We start from the raw sequence: 14,055 nt of genomic DNA on the forward strand, positions 1-14,055 counted from the left end.
GTGGTCAAACTACAATTAAATTAAGAATTGTGGTTATATAATCAGAAAATACTTTATTCGGGTCAAAAATGCATCTATGAAAGTAAACAATCCAAATAAAAACATATCTAGCCAGAGCATGAATACATTACTCAAAGTGCATCATGCTTCGCGACCGCACAGCGACTCTAAGGGTAGAGCCAACATGAAGGCAAGCCTCATCGTCCATCAATTGTAGTAAGAAAAAAAAGCTGAGTTTTTTGTAAAATTCACAGAAAAGGATAAAATATAACATTGTTTGCCCGGATCTACCATCAAAAGGACATAGGCAGGAACCAAGATTTTGTTGATAGCCCAGTGGGAAACAAAGCAAATACTTAATGGTGTCCGCCTTATAACGAAATAATAAGTGTCTTTCCCACTGCCTGCATGCACTAAACCGATATTTCGTTGGCGGACTATCAAAGTTCAGGTGCAGATAAGATGCGACAGAGGGCTTTAACTTTTCCACAGAGTCTATGAGAGCGAGCATGATTAAGTATTAGTGTTTCCACATACTTTTTATTAGGTCTCGCCTGAGCCAGTGCATGCACTGTTCTGGCGAGACATTTAGTAACTGGGTTTTTAAAGTGATACCCAGAGGCTTTTGCCGGCCACCAGCTTGCGGTTACGCGCACAAGCGCGCGCGACGTGCACAGCTGCCATCCGGCTTTCTGTAATGGCGCGTGAATCCCCTCCCCACTCCCTCGTCAGCTTCATTGCGTTCACTTTCGCGCCACACGGCAGAGTCACTTTCACGGCCGCGCAGACATTGCTTGTTAGTTTACCTACTTTAATGATTTAATAAACTTTAATGATTTAATATAAAGATCAGAACTATCGGGTAACATTTTCCTATCACACACATGCATAGATCCTACAAGCACTCATAACGACTACATTGAACTTCTCATTAAACCTCTACGACAGTTCACTGGTAAACCACAACTGCCCTGTGGCTTCACGGATTTATGTACTGTGTTACACTGGTGGCACATGATGTTTCCTGCCAGACGTCTGTTAAAGGGGCGCATATCCCCCATGCATTTTGCCTTGTGACCACCATAGAGAGGCCCCTAAAGCGCGCTCACAACGGAAGGTTTCTTTGTGCATTAGTTTAGGTGATAGCAGTAAAAAAGCTTGGTCAATGAGCACACATGCCAAGAGCCATTGGCTCCATTTATAATTTGAAACAAAGGCATTGAATGCTGCAGTGAAATGTGACAATACACATCTGTTTCCCTCCCCCTCCCGCGCCCCATCTGCCACGCTTGATCTAAAACCTGCCTCTCCAGTGGCGGCCACATAAAACAACATACAGTGTTAAAAATGCAACTGACTCCGTGCACCACACTATGTGTAACGTCACTACGCACTATCAAAACGTAACATTATATTGGTACTTCTCTGGGGCTATGTTAACATGTACCCTCCGTCCTCTTTTAAGCAGTTGGGCTCCCTTCACCGGTCTTGCACAGCACTGCTAGGCTCACTCTTTAAAAATACAATTTGACAAGCCTACTACAGCATTTGAGCTGTCCAGCGCCCTTAAAAACGTGTCACAATCGGAACTACGCCGCAGAAGTCCCTGAAAGGCAGCCAGGTATCTGGTTTTCTGCAGCCAGAGCAGGTTTCTACCCAAACAGTGAAGGAAGCATCTTAGAAGTGATGATATCACCACTAAAGTTTGAGTGCACAGGAATGATGGGTGCATGTGTTGTACTGCTGTCTACCGCCCCACTGTGGAACATCTTAGAACTGTAGACCGAATCCTTAAAGCCCTATGAAGCATAAAGACCAGTCGCGAGACACCAACTTTGTTAATGCAACATTAAAACATTTTTTTAATTAATTGATATTTGAGTAAGATAAAAACATACACCTGTGGGCACTTTTTCTTGAACATCTATGCTATTATTTTGACCTGCAACAGTACCAACTTTAAGTCTGTAGTGAAGGGAGTTGAAATGTGGGATTACATTCGAAAAACATAGCATTGGCATAGCCAATAGGTCTCGCCTTCGGGACCTTATAAGTATTTAGTTATGCAGCTCAATATCCTTGGTGCAACAACATCAACTGTTGCATGGCTAAACAGTTATAAGATCCCAAAAGCGAGACCGATTGGCTATGCCAATGCTTGTTTAAACTACTGCTGGATAAAAGCGTGAGACAACCTAATCTCATGAAATGTTTTCTTCACATATGCTAGCCATGGAAACTAAGGCTCTTATTGCATGCTAAGCAATCCTTGATTATGTCTCTATTAAGGGCGGCCTCCCCTGTTCTCCAACTAGATAACCACAAGAGTAGGGGGTGACCTCTCATACAGTCGCTTACACAAGTCAATCACAACTCCTTGTGGTAAATAAGATGGGCAGAAGATAAGGGGGCATTGAGAGCTTTTCTACAGAAGCAGTTTTACTCCACATTAATGGCTTTGCAATTGGCAATATGTACCCCAATCTTGGCCTCGTATGTTGCAACAGGGACACACTAAGTAACATAAATCTGCAGAAGCGATGAAAGTGCCCTCCCCTCAGGGGACTAGACTAAAAAGGGAGCCAACTACCCTAGATAACTTCAGCCTACGATGTGTGATGTTAGGTGCCCAAGCACCAGCTGAATCAAAAATGACCCCAAGGTAAGAAAAAGTGCTGGTTCTTTCCAAGCGATTTGCACCAACAGCAAGGGTAGAAATCTGGATACGCTTAGGGCCGCAAGCCATATTATATGACTTCGAAAAATGTGTTTGAAAATCGAGATCAGCCATGAATTGGATAATGGAGGACACCAACTGATGCAGAGCTTTCGAAGTGCGAGCCATCAGCACTGTGTCGTCAGCCTAAAGCAAGGAAGGCAGTGAAGCACCATTCACCTGGGGACATCTGGGGTCATGGTGGTTAGATAAGGGCTTGGATAGTTAATATGTAATATAAACAATAAGGGTACAACATACAGCCTTCCCTCGTGCACCTCAATTTATTTTTATCTCATTAGAGACTTTACGCCTAAACCGTATTCTGGCTTTCATAATCTCATGGAGGGAGGCTAAAAAGTATACAAGTGCTTCGTCCAACCCCTTGGAGAGAAGCAATTGCCAAAGCTTCAAGCGATTCAGTCAATCAAATGCAAATGTAAAATCCCTAAATGCAAGATACAATGGTGTTTGCCTGGCTATTGTGTACTTGACAATGATTAGATTCAAGTTCAGACATTGCTCACCTACATGATTTCTGAATCCATACTGACATATGTAAGATTCCACTTTTTGACGGCCATTCTTTAATTCTATTATATATGGCTCTGCCTAGGATTTTGACAGATGTGTCTATGAGTGAGATAGGGCGGTAGCAACTAGGCTGAGACCGATTGCCTTTTTTGAAAATTAGGACGATGGTTAAAGTAGTCCAAGTACTCCGTATTGGGGAATGCACGAGATTGTTGAAAACGTTAGCCAGTAGCAGAGTCCAAAGTTCAGTGTTGGACTTTATCAAATCTATAGGGACTCGGTCCGGGCCTAGTGCCTTCCCACTGAATGGAATCAACAACTTCACATAAAGTTACCCGGATGCCCTGATAGTTGTTACCGAACATGCTCAGCTGCGTGATCATTACTGTGGCACAATATATTTTGGAAAAGTGAGCTTCACATGCCTAATTAGAAATATGGCAACTAATCGGAATTGCAGTATGGTGTATTGTTCTCCTGGCAGTTACAGCAGACCAGAATGGCTTATAGTCCTTCATAGGTGCTGCTTGGGCTAGTGTGTTCCAATGTTGAGTGATAACCTCCTGCCATCTCTTTGCAGTAACCGCTTTTTACTGCTTATGTGGAGCAGCTACTGGGGGAGGATCCCTAGGATTAGCAGTAAGTGCTGTGCGCAATAATTGATTGGCTGCCGAGCAGTCTTGAATAAACCACCTCGGTGCAGTATGTGTGGATCTGATAAGTTTTACACAGCACAGCGGCGGGTCCTCCGCTATTGCGGAGAAGCGTCACCCTCTCCCTGCCAGCACCCTCAAAAACTTAAAAAATATAACGATAATAAAACGGGTTTTAAACCCCTTTTTATTATTGTTTGATTTTTCTTCTAAGTGTGCTGAGTCTTGGGGGCAGGCCAGGGGATGACTGGCACTGAAGGTGGAGTGGTAGGTGCACTACCTTCAGTGCGCATGTGGGTTTGGCCAGCCGTCTCAGACCAGCCAAACCGTCATGAGCACTGAAGCGGTCTCCAACCTGAACTGCATTTCGGGGTTGGAGACAGCAGGCACAGTCTGCCAGCCTCCTGGGAGCGCAAATCGAGGGCGCTCAGGCCAATCCTGATGCTGCTCTCATGCTGAGAGCGATTCAGAAAAGGGGGTGGTGATGAACAGAGTGCCTGAATTAAGCAGACCACTCTTACCCAGTCCAAAGATCAGGGCTTGATCCATCACCGTTTTTTAGCTCACTGCACCATCCCAGCTCAGAACTTGGCTATATGCAAATTAGTCTGTTCCTCTCCCAGTGCATGATGGGAACAGGGCAAACCAAACTACCAAGCCAATTCTTGTACTGGGAAGGAAACAAGCTTCCGGGGACCGGTTTCTGCCATTTCAGGCGTCGTCAGCCCGGCTTGCTTGAATCCTGATGGTGCAATGAGCAAAGGACTCACATCTGAGTATACCCTTCCACGCTTATGGTGGACAAAATGATTCAGAAAAGGGGGTGGTGATGAACAGAGTGCCTGAATTAAGCAGACCACTCTTACCCAGTCCAAAGATCAGGGTTTGATCCATCACCGTTTTTTAGCTCACTGCACCATCCCAGCTCAGAACTTGGCTATATGCAAATTAGTCTGTTCCTGTCCCATGCTGAGAGCAGCGTCAGGATTGGCCTCTGGGGATTCTGGGAGCCTGCCTGCAGAGGGGCAGAAGGTAAGTTATTTTTTTTTTTTTTTCCGTCCTAGTCCGTCCGGGTATATACAAGGTGCAGGCTCCATGCTTTGGACTAGATTGGTCAAAACTGTGGAGCATGATAATTCTATGACGTGTGCAAGCGGAATCCATTTGAATTCAGTGATGCACACACTTCTCCTTGTGTATAATTTTGGTCATGTTGATAAAAAAGGTTCCCAACAGTGATACACTCACTTGAGGGAGCATTAACAGTGGTTTGTTTTGCCTGGAGTTATTAACAAGGTACGAGTACATATTTCAGTGATGCACACCCTTCATCTGTTGTTTAATTCCAGGCATCCTGTTAAGTAATTCATAATCAGTGTTTCTCTCACTTCGTGTAGTATTGTCAGCAATCCATTGGGAGTGCATTTTAATACCATATCCTGCAGGGTACTTTTTGGTTTCACTGTCTTAGGGTTCTCTCATGTCTTATACATTGGGTGAAATTTACAAGTAAAGCTAAGTTATTTAAAATTTGGCTTCTTCCTTTGTTGCAGGTCTGCGTAGTTTTTCAGGTTATTAATTCTCTATCAGGAAATTGGAGAAATGTTATGGTGTTCAACCCAGGATTGTTGTACTATGACAAACGTTTTTAATGAGAAAGCAGTTGTCCGGAGAGTGAGTTCATGTGGATGTATCTTCTCTCAGAAGTCTGGTAGCAGACTGTGAATTTCAAAACTTCACGGACTAGCTAGTTCGTGATCAATTTATATGTTACTGTACGAACAAATCTATTCTGCAGAACTTATGTCTTTAAGCAATCCTTCGCTTGAAGAAATGTTACGGTTCGCAAAAGGCATCGAAACATCCAAGTTGTCAGTCAAGGAACTGGAAAAGAAAAGATCTGGGGTCATGGGCAATGTCATACTAGAGTAAGACTGTAGCATAAGAGTATGTAGATAGTAAGGACACACAAAAAACTGTCCAATATTTGTTTTAGGTGTGGGAATTTACCACATTTTAATTCAGGCAAACCGTGTTCAGCTAGCAATATCATCTGTAGAAAATGTGGTAAATTGGGACATTTTGCCAAGGACAGTGGAACTCCTCCAAATATGCAAGGGTCTCAGAGTTGATATGTAAAATATCCAAGAACCAGTAATCCGCCAAAGCACCAGAATTAGACATATTCCTATGTGGTTTAGGAAGTAAATATGGTTTTAAATTAGAGTCTGTTTCTGTGCTGTTTATGAACTGTGGTTTCGGCCCACTGCTGTGTATGTTCATTTGAGATGTACAGTATTTTAGCAGATTCTTGCAAAACCTCTTAATGCTTGATTATTTTCTCCAATTTCTGATTTATATTTGTCTGTATAGTATTTTATAGGTTTAGTAGGGGCGGTGAGGTATGTTTTTTTTATTTACAATGATTTAAATTGTTGTTTTGTGTTCTATTTTCCTTTGTAGTTTAAACCTTTATGCATTTATGTACAATGTTACGTTGATCGGTATTGTTTCATGCAATATGTAATTACTGTTTTAGCTTTGAGTAAAGTGACTCTGTAGTAGCATACATCACACCTTTATAGTAAATTGGTTTTAAGGTTTGTTGGAGGAGAAAAGTAATGTGATGTTCTGACATGACTCGGTAGTGTTGTCTGAACACGGAATGTGGGGTTGGAACGTAGGGCGGCTTTGGTTCTGTGACAGTTGGTGGAAGCTGCCCGCCTGTCATAGCAAGTTTGGTGGCAAATAAACTTACCTTGTTGTACGGAATTTGTTGTTGTCAATCTTTTCCTCACAACACTTTTATTATGGTTTCTAGGAATTGGACCGGATTACGGAGTTTCCATACCAATCTGAGCCTATCTGAGGATGATTGCAGTTTGCTAATTCCATCATCAACATTGGTTTTGATCCTCAGTTGTGCAGCCAATACTGCTTCAATAGGGTTGTGATCGCCAAAGTTTGAGGGGATAGTTACTCCATGCTGTAATCTGTTAATTAGGCTGCTTGAAATACAAATAAAATCAATTACTGATGGGCTCCCTCTACCCCCTAGAAGTGGGGAGCCCAAATTCACTAACACCACCCACGTCCATAATATTATTCAAGTCAAGTGTTCAAAGATATGCCTCTAGTCCCTTCCCTCTATGTTCAACAACCACTGTAGAGTGCTTCTCGTTGTATGATTGAAGATGCTGGGTCATCCTGGAGTTGAAGTCACCAGCTAGACAGCGATGCACCGGGTGCCCCCTTATCAAGGCCTTACCTATAAGGAATCAATAAATTCAAATAAAACTGTGTATTTCGTGTTCAGTGTACTAACAAAGTTGTTGTTATAAAAAATTAACCAAATATAGGCTCATTCCCCAAGAAAAGTACAACCTGGAAATCCTTTCTGGGGTTTTCCAAAGCCTGAGCATGACCACCAGACATCAAATGAATCCATATTGATAGACCCCCTGATGCATGTCCTAACCGATAAGCTTCAGCGGGCACACGGACACACATCAAACACCGAAGGTGGAGGGTCCCAGGTTTCCTTAAACACCACAATATAATAGTTTCGTACAAATAGCTGTCAAACCGAAAGGTGTACTTTGGTACAAAGTCCCGCTACATTCCAGCTGAAATGTTTTTGCAGTGGTGCTTTTGAGTTAGAATTTGTAATTGGTAAAGTAAGAACAGGAAACCAAGATTGAGCTAAAGCCAGATTGGGCACTGCCTTATGACTTGCAGCCTCAAGTCTACCCAGTCAATCAATATCGGTGAGCTCAGACAGAACTTTAAATCTATTATTGCACTCCAAAGTAGGCTTGGGCTGTGGATAGCTGTGTACTTTAGGTTTGTAAACCTACCCCAGGAGTAATGTAACAATTCCTGAACTGGCATACTTGCCCCCTACATTCCACTTAAGTAGATTTCTCACGCAGGCAGGGTGTCTGAAACTCGCAATAGTGTCTCCCTCTATGTTTTTACTGGAGGGCCCCACTAAATGAACCCTGTGCATCATTATAATCTCATTAAATTCCCTCGGAGGGAAGTTTTTTGTGTTTACAAGCCAGTTATTTACCTTATTACATAATTGTTCCCAAGATTCAGACTGATTGCCCCTTAGGGGTGGCACAGCAGCTAAAACCAACATATGTGAGCACGCTGCCGGGGGTAAATTTAGTGTCACACTGTTAGGTACAAGATCAGTTCTTGCATTATACACTTTTGAAAAGGTGTCTGGACCACATTCCCCATTGAGTAAGAAGTTGAACCTTCATTGGTACCAGAGCGTTAAGCAACTGCGGCTATCACAGAGGGTTGGTGCCCACAGGGGCTATCAAAGGGGGTATTATGGCCTGCTCAGCTGCTTCTGGAGATGGATTGTCCCCTGCAGTTGCATGGTACGCACAACAGCAAATGCAAGCGTTGGAGGCTTATTGTAGAATGACAAAATGGCAGACCGATAACCTTTGACAGTGCCCAGAGCAGAGCCCAGCTGGGCCAAAGAAAGAACGAATAGAAGAACCTGTGAGAATGGTGCAGAGATGGGAATCGACACATTTGGATGCACCTCATGCCACACATTTATTCCAACAGCAGGTGTATACTGTCTTGGTGCAGGGACGCCTAGCTGCCAGAACAACATACCTCACAAAAAAGTGGGGGGTACCAGTAGCGCTTATAGGTCCAACATACGTGCTTCTATAGGGGTCAAGTCTTTCAACAGAGGGTATGTAGTTCCTTACATGTGAAAAAGGAGTAAATAGGAGGTTGGTCAACAACTAGGGAAACGGACAGGGTGTCTGCTTCCTTAGGAACAGGAGCCCTCACACAGCAAGATGGGTGCCATGCTTCATCATAGGGCTGCTCCTGGTTTTGCCTTAGCAGTGTCTGACGGGCACCCACAAGGAGGCTCTTCATCGGAGATATTTTGTTCCAATGCCGAATGGTAAATGCTTGTGTAGATTGGTGTTTTGGAGTGTATGTGTGTGTTAAAATAGACTAAGTAATCCTCAAGATAAACATTTTTATAGGCGAGTCTACTTATCCAATGAAAACGTGGTGGCTATGAGAAGAGGCAATGATCTATGATTACTCAAAGGGTCAACATGTTTCTTGCCATTGATAAGTCAATAATGATCAGTTGGCAATTCGTTAGGATCAATTAACCCTAATCTACACAGTAGTTGGAATCTGGGTACATATCAAGGATTATCCAATCACAAGTATTCTAGATTTGGTATACGTTGATACCTTCATATAGTGCTCTCTAAAAAAGAAGCCAAACCAATAAGGGTAGCAAGTCTGCTCCCTGGAGTGGGAGCAGAGTTTTTGCTGATTTAGCATGAGTGTTGTAGTGAAGACTCCACAGGACAGCCTACCCAATCTCTGTTGCCACGTTTTCAATTGGACAAGTAGACTCACCTATTAAACACTAGACTCTCCATGCCCAGGCCGGCGCTACAAGGATGACTTGGGCCCAGTCTTATCTGATCTTCTTGAGAACTCTGGGCAGGAGTGGTATGGGTGGATAGGTGTGCAGGAGACTTGAGCTCTGCTCGAGACGAAAAGTGTCTCAGAGCAACAGCCACCTTGGAAACTCTAGCACACAGAACTGCTGATATTGCATTATCTTGTCGGTGGTTAACAGATCTAACCAAGGCCCTCCCCACTGCTGAAAGAGCCCTTGCACCACCTCCAGATGGAGACGCCATTCTTGATCTGCTTCCGCAGAGTTTGCTCGCTCTGGCGTTCAGAGAGCCCAGCAGATGTCGAACCACCGGGAATATGCCCTGCTGCTCAAGCCATGTCAAGAGATGCAGACCTCTTGACAATGGGTTCACGACCCCACACTGCCCTGCTCGTTGCAGTTCCACATGGTGGCGTTGTCCATGAACACCTGTACTAGCCTCCTCTTGAAGGAGGGTAGAAAGGCTTTCAATGCCAGCTGGTTCGCCTGGAGCTCCAACAGGTTGATGTGGAGCTCAGATTCAGACGGAGACCAAAGGTCTCTGATCTCCACCTCTTCCAGATGGCAGCCCAACTCCAGGAGGGGTGCATCTGTGACTACTGTTTGATCTGGTTGGGAAGAGGGAGGGGTCTGCCACTGACCCAATCGCGATTCGTTAACCACCGCTGCAGATCACTTGCAGTACCTGCTGAGATTTGGAAGAAGCCAGCGTGATTCCGCAGATACTGCGCCCACTGGAACTTCAGGTCCCACTACAGAGCCTGTATACGTCAGCGAGCATGTGTCACAATCAGGATGCAGGATGCCATGAGGCCCCGCAGCCTCAGAGTCAGTCTCATCGAAATCCAGGATACAGGGTGAAACATCTGTGGTATAGCCTTAATATCCTGAACTTGCAGTTTGGGAGGCTAGGCCCGAAACTGCACCATGTCCAGAAGAGCTGCAATGAGAAGGAGTGCTTGCGAGGCAGTCAGGTGTGAATTCAGCACGTTGATAGTGAACACCAGCGAATAAAGGAGGTCCTGCATAGTCTGGAGATGACAACCTGGGGCGAGTCTGCCTTCAACAGGCAGTCGTCGAGATAGGGGAAGACAAACATCCCTGATCTCTGCTGTTGAGCTGCAACAACCGCCATCACCTTGGTGAACACCCAAGGGGCTCTGGTAAGGCCAAAAGGGAGTACGGCAAACTAAAAGTGCTCGTGGCCCACTGTGAACTGCAGGTAACTCCTGTGGGCAGGCAGGACAGGAATGTTGAAATATGCGCCCTGCAGGTTCAACGCTACCATCCAGTCTCCCTGGTCCAGGGCAGACAGGACTTGAGCAAGTGTGAGCATTTTGAACGTCTCCTTCCTGAGGAATAAATTGAGAGGGCGGAGGTAATGATAGGACAAAGATCTCAATCCTTCTTGGGCATCAGAAAGTAGCAGGAATAGCAACCATGACCTACTTCTGGTGCTGGAAAGCTCTCTACGGCTTCCTTGGCTAAGAGAGCTGTAACTTCCTGGCGGAGAAGGGATATGTGGTCCTCCGTTTAGCCTGTCATAGGTAGGTGGCACGGAGAGAGGGGTAGTTTTGAAGGGGAGGGAATAGCCACAACGGATGATCTGCAAATCCCACTGGTACGATGCTATAGACCATCAGTGGGGCAGGTGATGGGCAGGCAGTAGTTGCCGCTTTGGCCGTAGTTGCAGCTTTGGCCGTGGTAGAATAAGCACACAGTCCTTCTGAGGGTTTGTGTTTAGCAGATGTTTGAAATATGCGTCCTGCAAGTTCAACGCTACCATCCAGTCTCCCTGGTCCAGGGCAGACAGGACTTGAGTGAGTGTGAGCATTTTGAACGTCTCCTTCCTGAGGAATAAATTGAGAGGGCGGAGGTAATGGATAGGACAAAGACCTCAATCTTCTTGGGCATCAGAAAGTAGCAGGAATAGCAACCATGACCTACTTCTGGTGCTGGAAAGCGCTCTACGGCTTCCTTGGCTAAGAGAGCTGTAACTTCCTGGCGGAGAAAAGATATGTGGTCCTCCGTTTAGCCTGTCATAGGTACGTGGCACGGAGAGAGGGGTAGTTTTGAAGGGGAGGGAATAGCCACAACGGATGATCTGCAAATCCCACTGGTACGATGCTATAGACCATCAGTGGGGCAGGTGATGGTGGATCTTGCCCCCCACTGGAGTGCCCACGATGGGAAGAGGGCACGCTATAGGGGTTTGGAGGCTGCGGCTGCCGAGGGAGTGGTGGACTGGCCCAACCCTGACTGGCCCAACCCTGGCTGCCCCTCCCACGGCTTCTGTACGAACTGCGTCCTCAGCCACGCAGAGGCTAGGAACCTTGCGTGCTGCGGTGGCTGGCATGTACAGACGTGGCTGGAAGCCCATCTGTGGCCACAAAAGGAGCGAAAGGTGGATTGGGGGGTGAGTGACCAGGGGCTACGGAAAGGCTCAAGTACCTGGCCATAGCTCTGCTGTCCTTAGAGGGCTCCAGCACTGAATCTGCCTTGTCTCTGAAGAGAGGAGAGCCATCAAAGGGCATGTCCTTAAGTGATGTTTGGACATCCTCAAAAAAGCCAGTAGTCTTTAACCAGGCATGGTACTATAGGGCCACTGTCGACGAAACCGCTGTGCCCAGTAAGTCGATTGCGTCAGTCCACATCGAATGGTGTACTGAGCTGCATCCCTCCCATCAGTAAAAGCCTGGGAGAGCATGGCCCGGGCCTCCTCCAAAACCGGTGGCGGCACCTTTGCAACCGTATCCCACAGAGTGTGAGAGTAGAGACCCAAAAGGCTTGTGGTGTTCACAGACGGCAGTGCCAGGCTAGTGGAGGAAAACATTTTCTTGCCTAAGTTGGATCGCCTCTTGGATTCCCAATCTGGTGGTGAAGTTGGAAATACTCCAGGATTTACGTGGGAAGTGGAGGCTTGGACCACCAAGCTCTCCAGGGTAGAGTGGTCTGTGAAGAATGTGGGGTCCCCTGGAGCGGGGCAGTGGGCTGCTGTCCTGTTCACAGGAGCCCCTATGTTGGACTTGGACCAGGCCCCAAGCAGGACTTCAGTAAGTGCCTCAGTTCTGAGTGGGACACTCCCGGCATAAGCACTTCCGTCAATATGTTAGCCTTGACAGCCACAGAGGGCAAGCTAAGGATCTTGGACATCCTTCTCACCACCATTGCAATTGAATCTTCCTCCACTGTAGCCATGTCAGGGGGGAAAACATGCCACTACCTGGAGAAGTACCCAGTCAGTTGACGTCCGCCAAATCCTCACACCAGTCCATGTTAATATCATTAGGCTGGTACCCCTCGCAATCCTCCCAGAGTCCTAGCCCGTAAGAATAGGGCTCAAAATCCCACCTGAAGGCATGACTCCAGTCTGCTCAAGAGTCGGTCGACACCCCTTCGGTTCTGTGTCAGAGTCAGGGATATAAATGGGTAAGGTGGCACTGGGAGCAATGCCTCGGGACTGTCGCTGGGGAAGGTAGACATGGCATGACCGACGCCTAATGCATCTGTGAATCACTGGGGCCTAACTGGCACTGGAACCCTGGTGAGGATCCAGTAGGGACCCCACCCAAACCCATATGGCATGAAGGTGCATAGCCTCCTAAAATGGTTTCAATTGGGCAGATATCACTCCGGATCCTAGAAATTTGGAGAGACGCGGAGTCGGCCCAGGCGATGGCTCAACCACGGAGCCAGGTCTCAAGTGACGTTCCCTCGTCTTGTCAGCTGACAGACAAGGTGAAATCAAAGCACGCTTTGACGATTTCTCGTGGCGTGGCTTACCCAAGTGACTTGACGACTTTGAGTGCGGCGAGGATCTCTGACTCACAGATCACTCCTGGGATAATTCTAAGATAAAGAATCTGCGGATAGAACAAATTATTTATCTTCGATAACGCTCTTTCTGGTACAGACTATCTAGCCACAGAATCATCATGTTTTGAATATTCCCCAGGCGTTAGATTGGATCTGGAAACGTTTTTTCCTAGTACCTCAGCATGCCAAAATGTCGCGCCATGCCGCTCCACACTGATGCTGTTCCCCTCTGGACATGAAGTGCGGGGGGCCTATAAAGGGACCACTCCGGCATGCTGACATCAATGGCTTTGGAGATTGTCTATGCCTCCAGACATGGAGCCTCTAAATCAAATTGGGATCTTATTAAAGGATATAGTCAAATGACAGAATGGGCAGGATGGGAGGGTCTGAGGAATCTGCAGCTAGATCAAGTCTCTACCAGAAAGAGCTTTGGAGAAGGTAAGTAACTTGTTCTTCTGAGAAAGACATGTAGCGCATATTTCTCACATCTCAAATAAAATCAAAGCAGTACCTATTTGGAGGCGGGTCTGAGAGTGGACTCAAACCAGAAAGTCCTGCAGGTCAAGTGGGCAAAATGCCCCTCTCAGCGAAACCCTTTGTCCCAACAATGGTGCCTAGTGAATGTATGGAGGGATGCCCATATAGATACCTGGAAATTGGATGTGGACACGTGCTAACGCAGTAGTTGCAGCTTTGGCCGTGGTAGAATAAGCACACAGTCCTTCTGAGGGTTTGTGTTTAGCAGATGTTTATGCAGAGTATGATCCAGCGAGAGATGGCCTTCTTCTGCAATGCCTTGCTTTTTTATGCTCCAGAGACCCCCAGAAAGAGCTGATTGTCCACCCAGAGGTCTTTGGTATGCTTGATGT

At 46.2% G+C, this 14,055-nt stretch overlaps 1 long non-coding RNA gene across 2 annotated transcripts in view; it reads left to right on the plus strand.

The window, feature by feature from the left end:
* Positions 1-7,194, plus strand: part of LOC144823144 (uncharacterized) — a 683,784-nt gene extending 676,590 nt beyond the window's left edge. The window contains exon 6 of one of the 2 annotated variants that reach the window (XR_013608745.1): positions 5,457-6,640. This is a non-coding gene — a long non-coding RNA (uncharacterized LOC144823144). Of the gene's footprint in view, positions 1-5,456; positions 6,641-6,724 lie in introns of those variants that run through there. The other variant, XR_013608742.1, reaches the window with a different exon arrangement.
* Positions 7,195-14,055: the final 6,861 nt, after the last annotated feature.

The sequence above is a fragment of the Lissotriton helveticus genome, chromosome 3_1, assembly GCF_964261635.1.
Source record: "Lissotriton helveticus chromosome 3_1, aLisHel1.1, whole genome shotgun sequence".
Lineage (NCBI taxonomy): Eukaryota > Metazoa > Chordata > Amphibia > Caudata > Salamandridae > Lissotriton > Lissotriton helveticus.